Source organism: Oryx dammah, unplaced genomic scaffold, assembly GCF_014754425.2.
Source record: "Oryx dammah isolate SB20612 unplaced genomic scaffold, SCBI_Odam_1.1 HiC_scaffold_26, whole genome shotgun sequence".
NCBI classification, from domain to species: Eukaryota; Metazoa; Chordata; class Mammalia; order Artiodactyla; family Bovidae; genus Oryx; species Oryx dammah.
In genome coordinates this window covers 92632821-92653502 of record NW_024070210.1, presented here as the reverse complement: position 1 = coordinate 92653502, position 20682 = coordinate 92632821, and the positions used below count along the sequence as shown (strand labels likewise).

Genomic DNA, 20682 nt, shown 5'->3' with positions numbered 1-20682 from the left:
TTAGGAGTGTATGGCTTTAAGACTTCTGCTTCCTTCTTACACTGATAGTAAGAGCAAGGCAATAGGACCCAAAGTAAAGATTCTGACCCACAAGAAATGAAATGTGCAAATACCTGTCCTTTTTCAGGGATGTTTGACTCCTTCAGGTCTTTTCTGAAGTTCTGGGTGAGATGTATTCTAAAGCCCAGGTTCCTTGTCCTGGCCTGCAAAACACAGGGTTTTGCATCCCACAACCTCAGCTCACACTGTGTTCTCCCAAGCTCTAGCCCACTGGCCCCTTTCCGGGGTTCAGGTGTGCAGTCAAGGCTGCCACATTGCTCTCCCTCCGCCCCAGATCCTCTTGGAGTTGGCTTCTTCTCATCTTTCTTGTCTCTGCTCACGTGTCCTCAGGATGGCTCCTCTGATCTCTTATCTAAAGGACTCCCCCCCACCCCACACAGTGATTCTTGGTTCTTTTTCCTTGCTTTATCTTCATTGCACTTCTAGTGTTATCTGGTCTGTGGGTTTGATCGTTAAGTGTCTTCTATGGATTAAATGTTTGTGTCCTCTCAAAATTCATATTGTGAAGGTCTACTCTCATATCACGTGATGGTATTTGGAGATGGGCTCTTTGGGAGGTAAGTTGGTTGTGAGGGTGGAGCCCTCGTGAATGGGATTAGGGCCCTTGTTAGAAGAAACAGGAGCGAGCTCATCTCTCTTTCTCTATGCTATCTGAGGACATGGCAAAAAGGCAGCTGTCTGTAAACCAGAAGGAGGGCCCTCACCAGAACCCAACCATGCTGGCACCATGACCTCAGATTTCCCAGCCTCCAGAGCTGTGAGAAACAAATATTTGTTGTGTAGGCCCCCAAATCTATGGAACTTCTTATAGCCCAAACTGACTACAAGGGCCTGTGCTCACCAGTTCATGAGATCCAGGAGAGCAGACCTGAGTAGGCCTTGTTTACTGCCATTTCTCCAGCCTCTAGAACGATGTCTGGAAGGCAGTAAATACTCAGACATGACTTATTGAATGTATTGTAAGTGGAGAAAAGTTCCAAGTCTCAGAAGGTCAGACTGCCCCATTGTTCCTCTTACATTTTGGTCCTTCCTGGTGATAAACTAGGTGTCCACAACTCCTTTCAGTCACAGCCAGCTGCCTGCACAATCATTCACCTCAAAGCCTTGAGAAGTTAATGACCCTCCCAACGGTGGCTTAGGTTCTTGAAGAAAACTGCTGGAAAACTGGAAGAAATTCCAAAGAGCATTTTGGAGATGTGAGAGAAGGATTTGAATTTCGACATGTGAAATGGCAGGTGTAGAAAGGAGGGACTGGGGGATGAGGACTGGCATTCTTTCAGGTCAGGCCTTGTCCCCATGTCTTAACCCATGTCGTGACCCTGAAGCTGCTCAACAAGCTTACAAAGTAAGAATTAGTATCCCCGTTTTACATATGAGGAAACTGAGGCTCAAAATGATAAAGCAAAATTTTCAGGATCAAATAGCTAATACGTGGCAAAGCCAGGGTTCAAGCTAAGATCATGCTGACTCCAGCTTCTGTGTGCGTATGTGTGTTTCTTATCCCCCACCTCTGCCATCTCTGCTCTGAAGACATGGGCGGGGGGTGGGGATGGAGCAAAGAGGGTGCTGACATTACACAGATATTAAAAGACCCATGAAAACTGGATTGAAGAACACTTCCCGTGTTCTAACCATCTATATTGATTTCAAATATGCTTTAGAAGCACCTGCGGCAGAACAGGCTCTGCTGTCTTGAAACAAAGGGTCTAATTCACTGTCATTTTAAAAATAATATAAACAGACATGTGGTTTAGTATCCACATGGTTTATTTCTCACCATTCTCCTGACAAATGAAAATTATTTAAGATCACACTGTGTACACAGATAAGAAGAAACAAAATGTTTTAAATGACGCACAACAAAATCCAGCAGTATAGAAGAGTGCACATGAGCTCTTGCTCACTGCACAGGCTAAATCCAATCCCTTATTTAAACAGTAATAAAAATACAACCTTTTACGGATCTTGTACAGACTACAAAAGAGGGAAATTATTACCATATGTGATTTTTTTATTAGGCAGTTTTCTTCAGTGAGCGGATATAGAAGCAGAAGGCTGTGTTTTTTAAAGGAATTAATGTTGTGAGTTAGAGACTACACTGTATTACCACTGGCATTTTCCATCATGGTTTGTGCACACCGCATGATCATCTTATATAACATTACATTAAAAAACTATATCTAAGTGACAGTTTTATCACATTCACACACCATGAGCTGGTTAAGGAGGCAATGCTGCAGTGGCCTCCTGGAGTGCTTTGCTGTTGGTAACAAGGATGGTACATTGTGGTTAAAAGAAATTAGACATCAATATGGTTAAGTTGTTCCAATTCATTAAAGGCCATCGGTGGCCACCACTGGAACAGTGAGTTCTTTTGCAGTGTATATATCCTAGAGCCGAACACCATCATTGGTTAAAATTTTGTCTAAAAAGTCAGTTTCTGTGATGAAAACTATTTTCACAAAACTGAAAGCTACTAAGCTGTTTTAATGTACTTTCCCTCCTCATTAGCATATTTATGACCAAGGTCTCTGAAACCTTTGGAATTTACTCTCTTTTTAATATGTGCTCTTATTTAGATCTCACCCATTTAAGATTACCACCTAATAGGCTTTAAAGTGGTGGTAAGAATTTCACCAGGGAAACCCTTTGCTCGTTGGGAATGCTCAGCTGCTGAGCAGTGCTCTGAAGCCACCGCAGCGCAGAGCTGGACTCGACAAGAACACTCAGGAAGCTATTGTGCGGTGAGCGTCATTTCAGAGAATCTTCCCTAACTGTGCACATAGTTCACAGTTATGTGGGTGGCACAGTGGCACTATTGCTATGTGTTGAAGAAGACTAGTGTATGGTGTTCTCTTCCCTGTTATCTGTTTGCTAGAAAGTACTTTGGGTCAAGGTCATTATAACTAGTGCCCCGGGACACCCTGTAGTCTCTAAGAATGTCGCTGGCCTGTAAACAGATTCTAGTTGGTGATCTTCCATGTGAATATCTGTTTCATGAAGGCAGTCTGAGCAAGAATCACAGAAATCCAAAGACATTTCTGGAGGACAATCCTGGCAGCGCCACCAAACACCCTGGGTAGGTTCTGTTCCCACAGTTATCACACTTGAAACCCGCATGTTGCACAAATCCACTTTCAGCTTGCATTTGCTGAAGTTTTCCTGTGTTGTTGTTTTTTAACTTTAATAACTCCAATATTCCTTACATTCAGGGAAATTCCCATGTTGTTGTTTAGTGGCTAAGGCATGTCTGACTGTGACCCCAGGGCCTGTAGCCCACCAGGCTCCTCTGTTCATGGGATTTCCCAGGGAAGAATACTGCAGTGGGTCTGTTTCCTCCTCCAGGGGCTCTTCTCGACCCATTGATCGAACCCACGTTTCCTGCACTGGCAGGTGGATTCTTTACTGCTGGGCCACCCTGGAAGCCCCCACTTCCTATATATGGTAGGAATATTGTCTTCATCTGATGCCTCCTCAGTAGCAGGGTTCATGGGGCTGTGGAGACGGGGTCAGTCATCGTCTTTGCCCACATACACTGGTGGCTCGTGGGAAGTCATGAAATGGAAGGCTTAAAGAGATGCTTTTCAAGGCTTGCTGTTGTCGGCTTGCGGAAGACTCTTTGGAGAATGTATGTACTTCGGTGTTCTGCCTGGGACTGGAAGGCCAGCTTTAGTTAGCTTCATGAAATCCTTCTGCACTCGGCTGGCAACCTGTCTTGCTGTCCTGTTACCCAGTTCATCTGCTCTCTCCTGCTAGCGTCGAGACTCTACTTCTTCAGGAGGGTATTTCAGGAGTAGTCGTTCAAGCGTCTTCTGGTCTTCAACAGTCCACAGTTGGTTAAATGTATCATCACACAGGGGTCCTCTTATCATCCGAGGATGACTGTTTGGACCTTCTGGACCATCACTCAAAGGCAATATAGAGTATGAGAGGGACTCCCCAGCCTTCCTAGGATCCAAAGGACTTTTTGGTCTAGCAGGTAAACCTACTTTATCAAAAACTAGTTTAACTCTCCTCATATGTCTTTTATGATTTTAAAATTCTCTTTCAAAGTTCCCAAGGCTATTGGTTAATTGGTCCCATACAATCTGAGGTACCTGAATAACTCTCTGGGGACATGGAAGCCCTATACCAGCCTTCCTCTGGAGTTTTCCCGCACATCCAATGGGATTTTTAAGTGTTTCTCTCTGAAGTCTGCCCAAACTTTCAAGGTCCTGAACTGCTTGAGCATGCTGCACCTTGAGAACAGCAATCGTCTGTAACAATCTCTGATAATTTTCGTGCGGGGCCGAGCACTGCAGGCCTCTCTGGCCACCGTGACTGCCCTCCGGCCCCACCTGGCACCAGCTTGGGAAGCCACCTCGGGGGAGCTCAACAGAGGCTCCAGGGCACCTTCCTTGGTATTTTTACACAGTAGGGACCTCTATAAATTATAGCGTTTTGGCCCTTCAACTGCAAAGGAACCAAAGACTGTCACTGGGCCATCAGGAATCTCCCCCGTGTAGAGGAGGTGGACGTGCACGCAGCAGAAAGATGCCTGAAATTTTAGAATTTCATTGTTTCTCGAGTAATCTTTTTACTTGACAGAAATAAGTGTTGTTGTGCTTACATTGTCTCAGCCTATTTTGAAAATGAGATAATGCATCTTCAGGGTGGGAGAGAGAATCATCCCTCCTGACACATTTTGCACACTGATAACAGGATGAACCAGGAGGGAGAAGCTACTTAGAGCGGCTGCTTTCTTTCCAAATTGCGCTGCAGAGTAGTAAACTATCAAAGCCACACTCAGCTTCCCCTTCCATCAGCACGATAGAAGATGACTTCAAGGCCAAAGCAGCCCGCACTCCGTCACAAAGGAGGGCCCCTTTCATATCCAGATGCAGCTCTGTAATCCTCTGCAGACTCCCAGCATCACTTACTGGGTTGGAAGTTGACTATTTGGCTGGGTCTTGTGTTTCCTTCACTATTAGAGTCCAAGCCGCAGCAGGAAGAACGTACCATCCACCTTGTTGATGGACGCTACAGAGAGAAAATTAAAAGGGGTTGGCTGTGGAATGAAAGCTCCTGGTTGACCAATGTTCCCAACACATAGGAAAAAAGTTGGTCTTTGAGTGATAGATCCATTCTAGGTTTTTACGTGGCAGAGAGAAGTTAGGTGCATATTGTGCTGTTCTTTGCTGAGAAAAGTTCACAAGTGAGGCGTGTGTGTGTGTGTGTGTGTGTGTGTGTGATAGCTTATGGTGAACAATGATCTCCAAATGTGAGTGTGTGTGTGATAGCTTATGGTGAACAGGGATCTCCAAATGTGTATGTGTGTGTGATAGCTTATGGTGAACAGTGATCTCCAAAGAAGAATATTTAGCGGGACCAGGGACCAGGCTTGATCAGTCAAGAGCTTTTGTGTAGCAGAGTTTTATTAAAATGGAAAAGGGACAGAGAAAGCTTCTGACACAGACATCAGAAGGGGGCGGAGAGTGCCCCCCTTGCTAGTTTTAGCAAGCTGTTTTATGTCTGTTAGAAAGCTATTAATCAGATAAGAGAGACACCTCAAGGCTGGAGGAGTTTCACCAGGCCCCTCTCCCACAGTATGTGTTTTTGAGATAGGATGGCATGAAGTGTGTCATCCCCTAGACATAAAACAATTGACATGAATACTGGTTTGTTGAGCTATTATCACCCCAAGTTTTGAGAAAAAGAAAAAAAGTTAGTTTTAGGTGGAACCATTTTGAAGAAAGGCAGATTCCAAAGCAAATATATAGTTTCATTAACACAGCTTAAGAAAACCATTTCCATGGAAAGTTTGTTTCTTCCTGCTACTTAGGGGAGGGATAAAAAAAAATGTCTGACCCTTGCAGCCTGTTTCCTCTGTTTGGAGACCCCTGGCCTTCCTGCCTGTTACCCTCTCCTGTGTGTGAGTCCAGCTCCCCTGGAAGCCTCATTACTAATTCAGGGAGAAGGATGCCAAGCCCCACCCCGCCCCTGCCTCCCCACTGAAGGAAGGATGAGCATGGTGTTAATGAGAGCTATCAGGACAGAAGAAAGGAGACACTTGTGCACCTTCATGTGAAGAGGCCAACAGTAATAAAACTATCTTGGGTGTCAGCATCCTGAGATGCTCCTGGTACCCATTGCTGGCCTGCTCTTCCTATAACGTGGTAAAGACATCTTAACATGTTAAAGAAAAACTACTCCTAGCCAGAGTAGTTTTATGTCTTTAAATCAGAAATCTGAGAACCAGGGAAGACAAAGTAAGCTCCAAATCCAGTGTTTCCTAAACTCTGGGCAGAGCAAAGCCATCTGTGAGGCCTGTGCTGGACTCTGCCTTCACTGGCTGGGATCTCTCTGTTGAACAGTCTCTCTGCTGGGTCTTGAACTTGGGCAGATGCGGGGCCCTGACTAATGCAAATATGCATTTTACAGAGGAGGAAATTGAGATCCACAGAAGGGACCCGAGAGCCTCTAGGCACAGCAGAACCAGAACTGAACTCAGCTCCAGAGCACATCAAAACCCAATCAAGCCACGTTTCCTTTGTCAGTATGCACAGATCTTGCATTGTGGGCTTTAGCGCCACGGATCTGAAGATTCGGTTGTTCAGAGCAGAAGGCAATTTGGATCAATTGTCCTGTTCAGTCTGCACCAGGAAGCTCTTTACTGAGCTCCTGACACCCTAGGAAAAATAGCATCACCCAGCTCTGCTAGTGCCTGATTAGCACGTCAGCTGGGGCTGCTTCAACTTTACCTTTAGGTTATCTCTCTATTTAATACCTCGGGGCTCTGTTCTATTGATCACTGAGTCTGACTCACTGCTGATGTTTTTGAGCAATTGACCATTACTTCAGGTAAATGGGGGATCCAGAGGGAAGAAGGTGTTTGTGGTCCTGCAATTTCCTGGCATATTACCCATCTGGGAGATGGTTTAGGAGTCTACTGGAGAAGACTTTTTAAAAAACACAGCTCAGCACCACACTTTTTGTGGAAATTGACACCCAACTTAATTCAGGAGAAATCCAGAAGAGCTAGAATGTGGAGCTTCCTTGCCTGAAGTTGTGGAGCCAGTATGAGTGGGTTTGACCTTGGCAAAAAAGCAAAGAAAGTCTGATCTTGTCTCAAAGGGGCCCCTTTGTGTCAACTCATGATTATTTGCAACCTGTGTTGGAGAAACATCTGTAGACTCAGTTCTATTAATGTTTTTCTGCCTCAGATGTTAAATTTAAGGTAGAGACACTCATTCCTTTTGGTTGTTGTTTAAACCTATGGTGTTAGTGTTTATCCTCAATCAAGTCATAAAAGAATCTCCAAACTTACAAAACTCGGCTGATATTAACGTATTTTTGCACGTAGATACATGCCATTTGTTTTGAGGTGGGGTTAAGAGACTCTTCTGAAGTCGAAGTTTAAAAACATGTGGGTTTGAAACCTATAGACCTGCTAGTAGTAAATAAAGAGTAAAGTAATAGAGTCGATCAGGTCTCCTGTTTACACAGTACTTTTGCTTCTCACAGGGACAACGGCATTTCTTAAAGAGTGATTTGCTGGGTGGGGTGGAAGGGTGGGCCTTAAAAAGCACACCCCACACACTGACACTTTAAACTCAGACAAAATGATCTGTTCTCTTTATGGTTAATTGTTGAGGCTTTCCTTGGCAGTTAATTCCTGAGAGAGGGAACACACAGACTTTAACTACATTGGGTCTATTTCTCCAGGTGGAGAATGCGTGGAGGCGGGAGGTTGTGTTCAGTTCTATTTTGTTCCTGGTAGAGATATAAAGCCTCTGGCATATGATCTCAGTTAATCCTCTAACAACTCAAAAGCTAGGTAGGATTATCACTGCTTCACAGATTAACCCCATGCATGGGGACGTGAACAAATTGCTGAGTTGCACAGGTAGAATCTGGATTTGTCTTAGCCCAGGTTGTATAACAAAACATGACAAGCTGGGTGGCTTAATCAACAGACATTTATTTCTCACAGACCTGGAGGCTGGGCACCCAAAACCAAGGTGGCAGTAGATTGGGTTCCTGATGTGGGCCTTCTTCCTGGTTCCTAGACATCTGTCTTCCAACTGTGTCCTTACATGCCTGGGAAAGAGAGAGAGTTCTGGTCTCTCTCCTTCTTATATGAACACTAATCCCATCATGTGGGCCCCTCCTCATTACCTTATTACACTTAATTATCTCCCTAATGCCCCACCTCCCAGTGCCAACACATTGGGAGTTACAGCTTCAATATATAAACTTAGAAGGGAGACAGTCAGTCCTCAGTAGGAGATGTCCTCACTTCCTGCCCCCTTGCTGAGCCTTGGCAGGGATTGAAGAAGTACTGTAAAAAGGACCAGATGGGTAGGGATCTGAGAACCCTGGTGGCCACTAATATTGGGAGGCGTTTCCAGGGGCAAGATGTAGCCTTGAGAATGAGAGAGCATCTATAGGGAAGAAAGAGCATTTCTTTTTTCTTTTTTCTTTTGTAACCCTAACTTGTAGCATATAAATTTGTTGCCAGTATGTACACACTCACACAGTACGTACATTCACACTCGTATATCTATGGAGAGCAATACAGAGGAATAGAATAGGGTTAGCGTCTATAACATTAGTTAATTCTGGAAGGTGAAATTCTAAGTTATTTGATCTTTTTTTCATTTATCTGTAGTTTTTACTTCTCTAAAATGACCTGTTTATTATTTGTGTATATATAAAATTGATATTCCAAATCCTCCCAATACATCTTTTCATGATTTGAGTTCTTTTTCAAAGGTCACTTGTGTTGTGTCTGTGTATTTCAAAACAATAGGTTGTAAATTCAGGTGTTTAGTGTTAACTCTTATTTTTCTTCCCAACATACTGATGTATTTGCTGTTGGTGGTGGTTTGCTTTTGTGTAAGACTGACCAGTTGTCTTGATATCCTATAGCTGCAGTCTAAGTGAGTAAGTGTTTTTCTGAGCTCTCCTCGAGGCTTTCAACAGCATGAGATTTTGTGCCCTTACAGTTATGAGACAGAAGTGAAGACCATTTGTTGTTATTCATTTGCCAAGTCGTGTCTAACTCTTCATGACTCCCTGGACTACAGTTCGCCAGGTTTCCCTGTTCCTCACCATCTCCCAGAGCTTGCTCAAACTCATGTCCATCATATCGGTGATGCCATCCAACCATCTCATCTTCTGTCGTCCCCTTCTCCTCCTGCCATCAGTCTTTCCCAGCATTAGCGTCTTTTCCAATGAGTCAGTTCTTCGCATCAGGTGGCCTAAGTATTGCAGCTTTAGCTTCAGCATCAGTCCTTCTATTGAGTATTCAGGATTGATTTCCTTTAAGATTAACTGGTTTGATCTCCTTGCAGTCCAAGGGACTCTCAAGAGTCTTCTCCAGGACCACAGTTTAAAGGCCTTTTATGAAATGGAAAAAGGTGAAGTTAGGAAAACTGAGCCCACTGGGGTGCCCAGCAATCCCCGTCCCACAGATGAATGACTTTGTTACCTTTTCAAAGAACAGTCAATTTTTGATTCATGAAAATTTAAAAAATAAATATTAAATGAAGCTAGTCTTATTTTTTTGCTAGTACTGTTTGGGAACAAAGATTAAAATAAACCAATAGGAAAAGGAAAGCCTTTAGTTATTCTTTGTAACATTTAAAGCTTAAACAAAGTGGCTTAGTGGGAGCTAAAATTAATTAGAAATCAAAATTGTATTTGCTTCATCAATATTAAAATAAATCCAAGGGAAAACAAAGAGGCTCTTTTGTCATTAAGTTTAATTTGATGTAACGGTCTTAGTTGTTACTGTTTGCAACTGTGGGGGTTTTCTTTAAAAGAATGTCTGAGCATGTATTTTGCAAAACATCAACAATTTGTTGAGTTATCTATAGAAGGTAGATGATTCAAAGGGGAAGAAGGAAGAGAAGGCTTCAGAACAGGCAGGTGAGGTGAGGTCTTAATAGCAGCTCAAGACCTGCATGGTGGGTGGGGTGGCTGAGAAGCCGGGGAGGAGCCAGATGTCCACAGGGGCCCCGGGGGCAAGGTTCCTCTCTCCTGTCCTCCACCGTGTTGGTGGGTAGCGTTCTCAACTCCCTCAGGGACGGCTTCGAGAGGGCAATGCTGTGTGGAGCTATGTTTCCTCTGGCAAGAGCAGGGAGCAGGGAGAATCCTATAGAGTGTGAGACAGCCTCTTTTAGAAGAACTGGGGCAAGTGGAGTGGCCACTGGACAGCTGGAAGGCACCCTGTGAGAACTGAGACAATCGAGTCTGGGTCACACAAGTCTGAGCCTTGGCATATAATGAGTTAGGGTTAGGGTTAGGATTAACACGCCCTGTGACCCGCTGCTGTGTACAGGAAGGAGCCCTTGGGTAGAGCCATCCTCTGCTGACAGTTTGGTCCATGCCAGGCCCTGTATTAAGTCAGAGGTATTCATGCATTTTCTCATGCAAGATTCACAACAACCTTCAGGAGAAGAAATGAGTCCGCCTGGTTTTTAATAATACAACATCAATTTATTTATCTCATTCTCTGATGGCTGTACCTTTCTTTTCATTGTGCAGAAACACATATAAAGTTTTTCACTTTTAATCATTTTTAAGTATACAGTTTAATAAATCACATACATTCACATTGTTATGCCACCACCATCCTCCCAAACTGAAATGGTACCCATGAGAGAAAATCTTCCCCTCTCTCTCCCCATAGCCCCTGGCAGCCACTGTTCAACTTTTTCTCTATCCTCTCCATATTCTAGGACTCTCATATAAGTGGAATGATACAATGCTTGTCTTTTTGTGTCTGACTTATTTCACTTAGCATCGTGTTTTCAAGTTTTACCCATATTGTGGTATTCTTATTTTATTTTTAATTTTATTATTTTTTATTGCAATATCATTGACATAACATTGTATAAATCTAAAGTGTACAATGTGATAAACAGTATCCCCATTTTATGGACTGGGTATCTGACATTTACATTGAATAACTTGCCCAGGGCCGTAAGGGGAATAAGTGCAGAGTTCAGTTCAGTCGCTTAGTCATGTCCAACTCTTTGCGACCCCATGGACTGCAGCACGCCAGGCTTCCCTGTCCATCACCAACTCCCGGAGCCTACTCAAACTCATGTCCATTGAGTCAGTGATGCCATCCAACCATCTCATCCTCTGTTGTCCCCTTTCCCTCCAGCCTTCAATCTTTCCCAGCGTCAGGATCTTTTCCAATGAGTCAGCTTTTCGCATCAGGTGGCCAAAGTATTGGAGTTTCAGCTTCAGCATCAGTCCTTCCAATGAATATTCAGGACTGATCTCCTTTAGGATGGACTGGTTGGATCTCCTTGCAGTCCAAGGGACTCTCAAGAGTCTTCTCCAACACCACAGTTCAAAAGCATCAATTCTTCAGCACTCAGCTTTCTTTATGGTCCAACTCTCACATCCATACATGACTACTGGAAAAGCCATAGCTTTGACTAGATGGACCTTGGTTGGCAAAGTAATGTCTCTGCTTTTTAGTATGCTGTCTAGGTTGGTCATAACTTTTCTTCCGAGGAGCAAGCATCTTTTAATTTCATGGCTGCAGAGGAAGAATTCAAATCTGATGTCGCATGCGGGGATTCCTGCTCTTAACCATCCTTGACACAAGTGTCTTCCAAATGCAGACCATAGACTGTTACATCAGAGTCACCTTGCACACCTCAAAAGTGTAGCTTTCTGGGCCCCACCCCGGTCCTGTCCTGTGCTTAGTCACTCAGTTGTGTCTCTTTGTAGCCCTCCAGGCTCCTCTGTAGGTGGGATTCTCCAGGCAAGAATCCTGGAGCAGGGTGCATGTCCTCCTTCAGCAACCCAGTCCTACTAAATGATAATCTTTGTATTTTCAACTAGCTCCTGGGAGTTGGTGATGGACAGGGAGGCCTGGCGTGCTGCGATTCATGGGGTCGCAAAGAGTCGGACACGACTGAGCGACTGAAATGAACTGAACTGAACTGAGTTGGTTCTTATGTAAACCTAAAATTTGAGAATCCCTTCATTCCTTTTTTACTGAAAACACAGCTTAGAAATGATGGTGGTGGAGAGAAAGAAGGCATAATAATGAACTCAACGCTAGGTGATTTCACTAGAAAGAACAAATGAGTGAGCAAGACTCCTGGAGCTCTTAAGCCTATATTTTCTGTGGGGTCTCCTGGAACGGTTTCCAGTGTCCACTCCTATCTCCTTTGTGGCCTCATAACTTCTCCTTTCATGAAGCAAAAAGATAAATCTCTTGTACTTATGCTATGCTTTTCATTCCCATTTTTATGGATCATGTCAACATGTATTATGTATGAAAAACAAGCCAGCTTATCATCAGTGCAGTGAAAATGTAGCATCCTGGTGAATGGCATAAGAAAGGAAAGATACCAATGACGAGCTGAGAGGCTGGCAAACCAATGCGCAGTGTAGCCAGAAGAGGCATCATGTTCAGTGTGGGCCTGAAAGCTCACCTTCAGAAAGACTTTCACCTTGAAATCTGGTGATGTGTGCAACAGATGTTTTAATTTACCTAAGATAATTTGCATAATCAATTTAACATGTGGCTTATCAAACCTGCCAAAGAGCAGGTGACGATATGGAATTAATATAATTACTAATTTGACACATCATTGAGATTAATTTGACCTTTCTTGCTCTCAGAATACCCAGAGGTCTTTACAGTCAGGGATAATGTGCTGTGAGCTGCCATGTTTAGCAACCTGAAATCCACTGCCCAGCCTCAGAAATAAAGCAACCACTTGGCCCAGTCTGGCTTCATGCTTCCGCTCCTTTTCTTTCAGAGTCTCTTCTAAGTTGAAAAGAAGGTAATGAGTGAGTGTTGTAGGATTCATCTGACTCTGAGTGCTCATGACTTTATGAAAATAAATTGATTCATCTTCCCTCTAATACCCTAAATGGTACTACCTTCTCCCTGGTATGTGGATTTATCCTTGGTTCCAGACTTAAAGACATGTCACCTTTGAGAATCCATGGTAAGGATACATTTAAGTCTTTAAGTCTAGAGAATCAAAATAAGGAATTAAAATGATTCATTGGTTTGGTTGCTATAGTAAATTATTGGAAACAATAGAAAAGTTTATCAATAGAGTATTGGTTAAATAAAATATGCCAATAGAATGTATACAACCATTCAAGTGATGTGGGAAAAGTATATTTAATAACACAAAAACATAGTATGTAAGATGTGAACAGATCATTTTGTCATTTTATTTCTGTAAGGAAAATTATATATATATATTCTGAAAATATAAATACCAATATGTAAACCCTGGTTATATCTGTCCATGGTTATGTCAATACATGGTAGGATACAGTGTTAATATCTTAGGCTGTCTTTTTTGTATTTAACCCTTTTTTCTATATTCCGTTCTGTGACAGTGATTTCTACCATTCTGTCTTCCAGGTCACTTATCTGTTCTTCTGCCTCAGTTACTCTGCTTTTGATTCCTTCTAGTGTACGGTTCATCTCTGTTTGTTTGTTCTTTAGGTCTTCTAGGTCTTCAGTAAACATTTCTTGCAACTTCATCCTGGATCATCGTCACTATCATTATTCTGAATTCTGGAAGGTTGCCTATCTCCACTTCATATAGTTGCTTTTCTGGGATTTTGTCTTGTCCCTTCCTCTGGGACATAATCTTTCATTAGGGGACATAGGTTTTCCTTTTGATTAACTTTCTGTGATGTGATTTTCGTTCTGGTGGCTGCAGGATTGTAGTTCTTGCTTCTTCTGTCTGCCCTCTGGTGGAGGAGGCTAAGAGACTTGTATAAGCTTCCTGATGGGAGGGACTGATGCTGGGTAGAACTGGGTCTTGCTCTGGTGGGCAGAGCCCTGCTCCAGTAAAACTTTAATCTGATTGTCCTCTGATGAATGAGGCTGTGCTCCCTCTCTGTTCGTTTTTTGGCCTGAAGCGACCCAGCCCTGGAGTCTGCAGGCTCTATGGTAAGACTAACGGTGACCTCCAAGAGGACTCACACCAAGGAGCACCTCCCAGGACTGGTGCTGCCAGTGCCCCCAGCCCCGCGACTAGCCACTACAGACCTACACCTCCACAGGAGAACCTCCAACATGAGCAGGTAGGTCTGTTTCAGTCTCCTGTGAGGTCACTGCTCCTTTCCTCTGGGCCCTGGTGCATGCAAGACTTTGTTTGTGCCCTCTAAGAGTGCAGCCTCTGTTTCCCCCAGGCCTGTGGAAGTCCTGTAATCAAAGCTTACTGGCCTTCAAGGTCAGATTCCCTGGGGATTCCTAGTCACTTTGTTGGATCTCTAGGCTGGGAAGCCTGATATGGGGCTCAGAACCTTCACAGCAGTGGGAGACCGTCTTTGATATCATTGGTCTCCAGTTTGTGGGTTGCCCACCTAGCAAGTATGGGATTTGATTTTATCGTGATTGGGCTCCTCCTACCATCTTGTTGCAGCTTCTCCTTTGTCTTTGGATGTGGGGGTCTCTTTTTGGTGGGCTCCAGTACCCTTCCTCCTGTCAATGATTGGTGAACAGCTAGTTGGGAGTTTGGTGCTCTTGTAGGAGATGGGTACATTCCTTCTACTCCATCATCTTGAACCTGTTTCAAAATAGAATTGTTTTCTTTGTATTACTGGTTTGTCAGATATCTTAGTTAACAATACTTATCGCATTCTGTGGCTTGTCTTTGCATTTTCTTCATGATATCTTTTGATGAGCAGAAATGTTTAATTTTAATGAAGTTCAATTTATCAGTTTTTCTTTTATGATTAGTTCTCTCTGTAACCGAAGAATTATTTATCTCAAGGTTTCATGTTTTCTTCTATATGCTTTAGAGTTTTAGCTTCCATGTCTATGTCCAGGATCCATCTCAAATGAATTTTTGTGTACGTATGGTATGAGGTAGGAATCAAATTCTTTTTTTTTTAATGCAGTTGTTTCAGCAACTCACATCTTTAAACTGATAGAATGTGCCTTTATCCCTTTCTTTGTTTATCATATAAAAAGCATTCTAATTCAAGCCTGAAATCTTGTGATATTTCTTCTTTACATACAAAGAAACTGTATGTGGGGTATATAAGAACAGTTTCTTTTTCTCCCACATCCTGCTGCCACACAACTAATACCTTTAAGTGCAAATGATTAGGATCATCTATTTCAGGTTTAGGGAGAAGAAAAGATTTTTTAAGGAAAAAAACTTTTAAGCTTTTCTTTGACTCTGCCTTTCTGATTAAGATCCAAGGCAAATCAACTGTTGAGGCTGGTGCTTCAAATTTGTATCTATCATATAAAGGGTACATGTACACAGGCTCAGCTGCTTCAGTCACGTCCAACTCTTTGTGACCCTGTGGACCATAGCCTGCCAGGCTCCTCTGTCCATGGGATTCTCCAGTGAGTTGCCATGCCCTCCTCCAGGGGATCTTCCTGACCCAGGGATGGAACCTGTGTCTCTTAGTCTTGTTGGCAGGTGGGCTCTTTACCACTAGTGTCACCTGGGAAAGCCATATAAAAGGTGAAGTAATATGAAACAACACTGGGGCTTAACTCATTTTTTCAATGTCTTCAAATTTGGTATATGTCTGACTCATAAAAATCAAGGTTATCTAAAAGCAAAAGAATAAGAATTCCAAAAAGAAAAAAAAGGAGAAAGTGTCAAATAATGCAAAGATGTCAAAGATCAATGGAAGTGACCCTTGGATATAAAAATTAGGAGTGACCTAAATAAGAGGATTGAAGGCGGGAGGAGAAGGGGATGACAGAGGATGAGATGGTTGGATGGCATCACCAACTCAATGGACATGAGTTTGAGCAAGCTCTGGGAGATGGTAAAGGACTGGGAAGCCTGGTATGCTGCAGTCCATGGGGTCACAAAGAGTCACACAAGACTCAGAGATCGAACAACAACAAAATGAGAGGAGTTTCTGCAGGATGGTGGAGGTGCGAACAAGAGGAGCAAGGGAAGCTGAGGGAAAAGCAAGACTTCACAGGAATGAATAGAATTAAGAGACTATCCTTTTTAAGAGACAGAGGAGAAGAGCCAACAAATTTTGGAGATAAAATCTCTTTGGGTCTTGCCTGGTAAATATCAAATATATTCTGATGCTAGAAAGTCCATATAGGAATGTTTACGTTCTAAAAAGAAATTCTATTTTATTATAAATATGCAATATTTTAAGAACATTTTGGATTTACAGAAAAGTTGAGCAGGTAATACAGAGTTCTCATATACCCCACATACAGTTTCTTATATTTACATTACACTAGTATGATACCTTTGTTAAAATCAATGAGCCAATTTTGATACATTGTTATTAACTGAAACCCATCATTTTTTTCAGATTTCCTTGGTTTTTGCCTAATGACTTTTTTCTGTTCCTGGATCCCACCTAAGATACCATATTACGTTTAACTGTCTTCTCTCCTTAGACTCCTCTTGGCTGTGACAGTTTCTCAGACTTTCCTTACTTTGAGAGTTGTGAAGAATGCTGATCAGCTATATCAAAGGATGCTCATCTATTGAAATTTGCCTGATATTTTACTCATGATTAGACTTGGTTATGGGTTTATGAGAGGAAGGTCACAGAGGTAAAGTGCCATTTTCATCACATCATATCAAGGGTATGTATTAGCAATGTGATTTATGAGATGACTCTTGATGTTGACCTTGAACTGGCTGAGATAGTGTTTATCAGGTGTCTATGCTTTAAAGTTACTTTCCATTCATCTTCTTCCTACACTGTACTCTTGGGAAGGACGTTACTGTGAACAGCCCAGACCTGTTCAGTAGGGAGCTATGTTTCCTCTCCTTGATACTAAGATAAACTATCTGGAATTCTTCTGCATGGAAGATTTTTCTCTTCTTCCCATTTACTAATGTATTCAATCATTTATTTATATCATTGTGGACTCAAGGAACTTTATACACTGGGTTATAATCCAATAATACCTTGTTTTGCCGCTGAGATTGTTCTAGTTCTGGCTACTGAAAGCTCTTCCAGTTAACTCTGCAGGTTTACTTTCTAACCTAAAGTTATTTAGTATTCTGCTCAGTTTTTATACCATGAGATTCAAAAGCAGGAACGAGACCTAAAATATAATTATTATATTGGCTAAAACCCTTTTCTTCAATATTAGATGGCTTTCTGGGGCTTCCCTTGTGGCTCATTCAGTAAAGAATCTGCCTGTAGTGCAGGAGACCTGAGTTCAACCCTGGGTGGGGAAGATCCCCTGGAGAAGATAATGGCTACCCACTCCAGTATTCTTGCCTGGAAAATTCCATGGACAGAGGAGCCTGGCGGGCTACAGTCCATGGGATCACAAAGAGTCAGACACGACTGAGTGACTAACACTTCCCTTTAAATGCCTTAGAGCAATCTTGTTCTGTTTGCACATTTGTAATGATTAAAAATGGAGACGGTCAGCGTTTTAAAGGGAGCAGTGTTTATTGATCTTTTACACGTCATTCCCTCAGCCAGCTGGTTGCAGGGCTGAGGTACAGGGTTCAGTTTCTCCAGGGCTGATTAACATCTACGGTCCAGCCACTAACTATACCCCACAAACTAAGCTTGGCACCAGCCAGCTTGTTTATACAGATGTTGATATAGCTGTCTGGGCCCAAAGGCATGCCTTGAAGGTGGTGATTCAGCTCAAGGGCTTCACAGACAAAGGCTGTGTCACAGAGTGTGGGCATCTGGGGATCCTAAGTTAAAGCATCAAAGAATGTGGATTATACATGGAAAGGGCCTTGCTGTAAACTGAATGTTAAGGTCCCCACAAAATCAGTATGTTGAAACCTAATCCTCAGTGTGATGGTGTTTGGAGGTGGGGCCTTTGGGAGGTGATTAGGTCATAGGAGTGAAACCCTTATAAGTGGGATTAGTGCCTTTACAAAAGAAACAGCAGAGAGCTCTCTTTCTGCTATGTGAGGACAGAGGAAGAAGACAGCTGTCTACAAACTAGAAAGTGGGTCCTCACCAGACACCGAGTCTCGCCAACACCTTCATCTTGGGCTTCCGGAAGTAAACCTGTTGTTTACAAGCTTCCCGATCTATGGTATTCTACTATAGCAGTCAGAACGAACAAAGACAGGCCAGTATTGGTTATGTTTCCTTTATAATACATCACTCCCAAACTTGTGACTTAACAGTTCTTTATGATCTCTCAGGGTTCCTATGCATTGGGTATTTGGGAACTACTCAGTGGGGTGGTTCTAGCGTAGAGTGTCTCGTGATTTGCAGTCAGACGGTGGTTGAGAACATGTCTGGGACCTGGGCTGGGATGATCAAAACATCTGGGGACTGAAACTGCTGGGGCTCCCAGCTCTCTCCCACTCTCGCTGTGTGCTCTCTCCACATAACTCCTCCAGCACGGCAGCTTCATGGGAGCTGGACTTCTTACAATGTAGCTTAGGCCACCAGAGGCACGAGTCCCAAGAGAGGGGGAGGACATGCTGGAGGTATGTTGCTTTTTTCTAACTTAGCCTCAGATTACAGGATCACGTTGTCAATTAGAAGCTTGTCATTAATATCATGCAGTATTCTAGGGGAAAGGAATTGGGCTCCCTCTTTTTGGGGGAAGAGTGTCAAAGAATTGCAGGTGAGTTTTATAGCCATCGCGGATCCTCGGAGACCTGATAGCCCCCGAGGGCTGGATGGCTTCCAGGCTTCCACTAACCACTCTTGTTCCTCCTCACCCTCCTGTCTCAGTCCTGTGGCCCAGGAAGCGGGTGACAGGTCCTCTCTGCTATTAGTCCTGGGACTCTGTGCCCTCATGATTTCCCTGCGCACTGCCCACACCTTTGTACCATCCTTGTATTATACGCTCCATCAACTACCCCCTTGAGAGGGCCATCTGTTTCCTGCTCTGACATTGGCTATTATATCCATCTCCCTCTCAGAGATCAGGTGATGGCTTGCCCAAGCTCCCAGTCAGTGATCTGGGGCTTGGGACACCTAATCCAGAGCCCTTTTGTTTTCACCCTATAGTTGGTGTACATGGAAACCTGAATAAAACCCTGGAAATTCTTGATTACTCCTACAGGGTGTTGCTTCACAGAGCTGCTTCACAGTGCTAAGCCTGAGGCAAAAGGAAGTCACTAAGAGCACTGGTGTCTTTATCTAAAACTTTGGTATTTTGTTCATCCTGGATCTTCTGCACTAATTTGCCTTTAAGTTTTATTGCATTATACTGTTCAGCATGATAATTCTTTGCCCTAACTGCCATGCCTGAGTCCCAGCTGCGTCTCCTCATTTTCCCCGACTCTTCTCACTGCCACCCCACGCAGCTGGCTGTGGTCTTCAGAGCTGACTCCAGAACTGTTTTAGCTCCTCCTTCCCCTTTCTCCAGGCTTCACATTTGATTCTCATTACCTGGCTGATGGCACATCTTTGGATGTTGTCAGCTAGTATTTGAGTGGTGACAATTCTTTAATTTGTATCTAGGTGGAAAAAGCAGAAGGCCCTTTTACAATTTGTTTTCAGGTACCAGCCAGGAGTGCTCTGTGTGTGTGTGTGTGTGTGTGTGTCTGTGTGTCTGTGTGTCTGTGTGTGTGTACCAGATGCAGAGGATAGTGATGAACGAGATGCAGGGGCAGACCTCCAGGGGTCTACCTTTACGGTTGAATACAGACATGTTAAAAGTCATGACAAAATATGGTAAAGGCTTTCAGGCATATATATAAAACACTATGAGTCTAGAGCAGCCAAGTCTGTTGCTCAGAGTGTGTAGAAGGAAGGACACAGGGGAAGGAGGAAAAGAAGGGAGAAGGGGAGGGAGGAGAGGGGATGAAAGAGTTGGCAGAAGAGAGCAGGCTGGCCACTGGCAGGGGTCCCGCTGACGAAAGTCAGCTAAGAAGGCACAGCAGACAGCTCACCACCGCTGTGCTTGCTTGCATTTTTCTCCGCTGCTTTCCTTATTTAGAGCCTCTGGTGTCACTCCACATAACTGGCAGACTTGTCTCCTTTAGATCTATTCTAAGGCACTAGGCAATGAGCCTCTGTACACTTGATTTGTCTGCCGTCAGAGAAGAAGCTGATGTTACGTGCCCATGCGCGTCACCACGACTGTGTGAGAAGCACACCAGTTCTGGACCCGGCTGTACTTTTCCCTTTGATGCAGGCAGTGAGGGATTACTAAATGGCATCTCATTATGATCTACGGGCTAGATGTTAGTCACGGCATATTTTAGAGTAAGCCTGAGATAACAATGTCACGCCAAAGTCAAGGAAGCTATTGCACAAACATAAACCACCCCCATCTCCTTTGTAGTTATCGATCTGCTGGTGTCTCGCTTTGGCTGGTGCCATCTCTCTTTTGCTGTTAGTAATTTTAAAACCTAAAATATAATTTGGGGGATGAATGTCCAGGGTTGTTGTCTTTGAAGCAGGATTGATTACCTGGCTGGATAGAGATCTTCTTAGCCTAGACTTTGTTTCTGACTCATGGTGATAATCTGGGCAGATCATTTAATCTTTCTTCTTTCCTCACATCATCACTGTTTGTTTGGAGCCGTGTTGCCAAATCATTGCTTTCTTATTCCCACTATCCCCAAGGCTTAAAAGATGATGTCATTCAGTAATCTCTGATATGGAATCAAAGTATTATTCTGTTTGGGTAGTTTCTAGTTATTTTATTTTCTGTTTCTGCTTTATGACTTAGATTTCCCCTTT

At 43.3% G+C, this 20682-nt stretch overlaps 1 pseudogene; it reads right to left on the bottom strand.

Annotated features, from left to right (window-relative positions):
• Nucleotides 1-2923: 2923 nt before the first annotated feature.
• LOC120853751 lies at nt 2924-4931 on the bottom strand (annotated as a pseudogene).
• Nucleotides 4932-20682: the final 15751 nt, after the last annotated feature.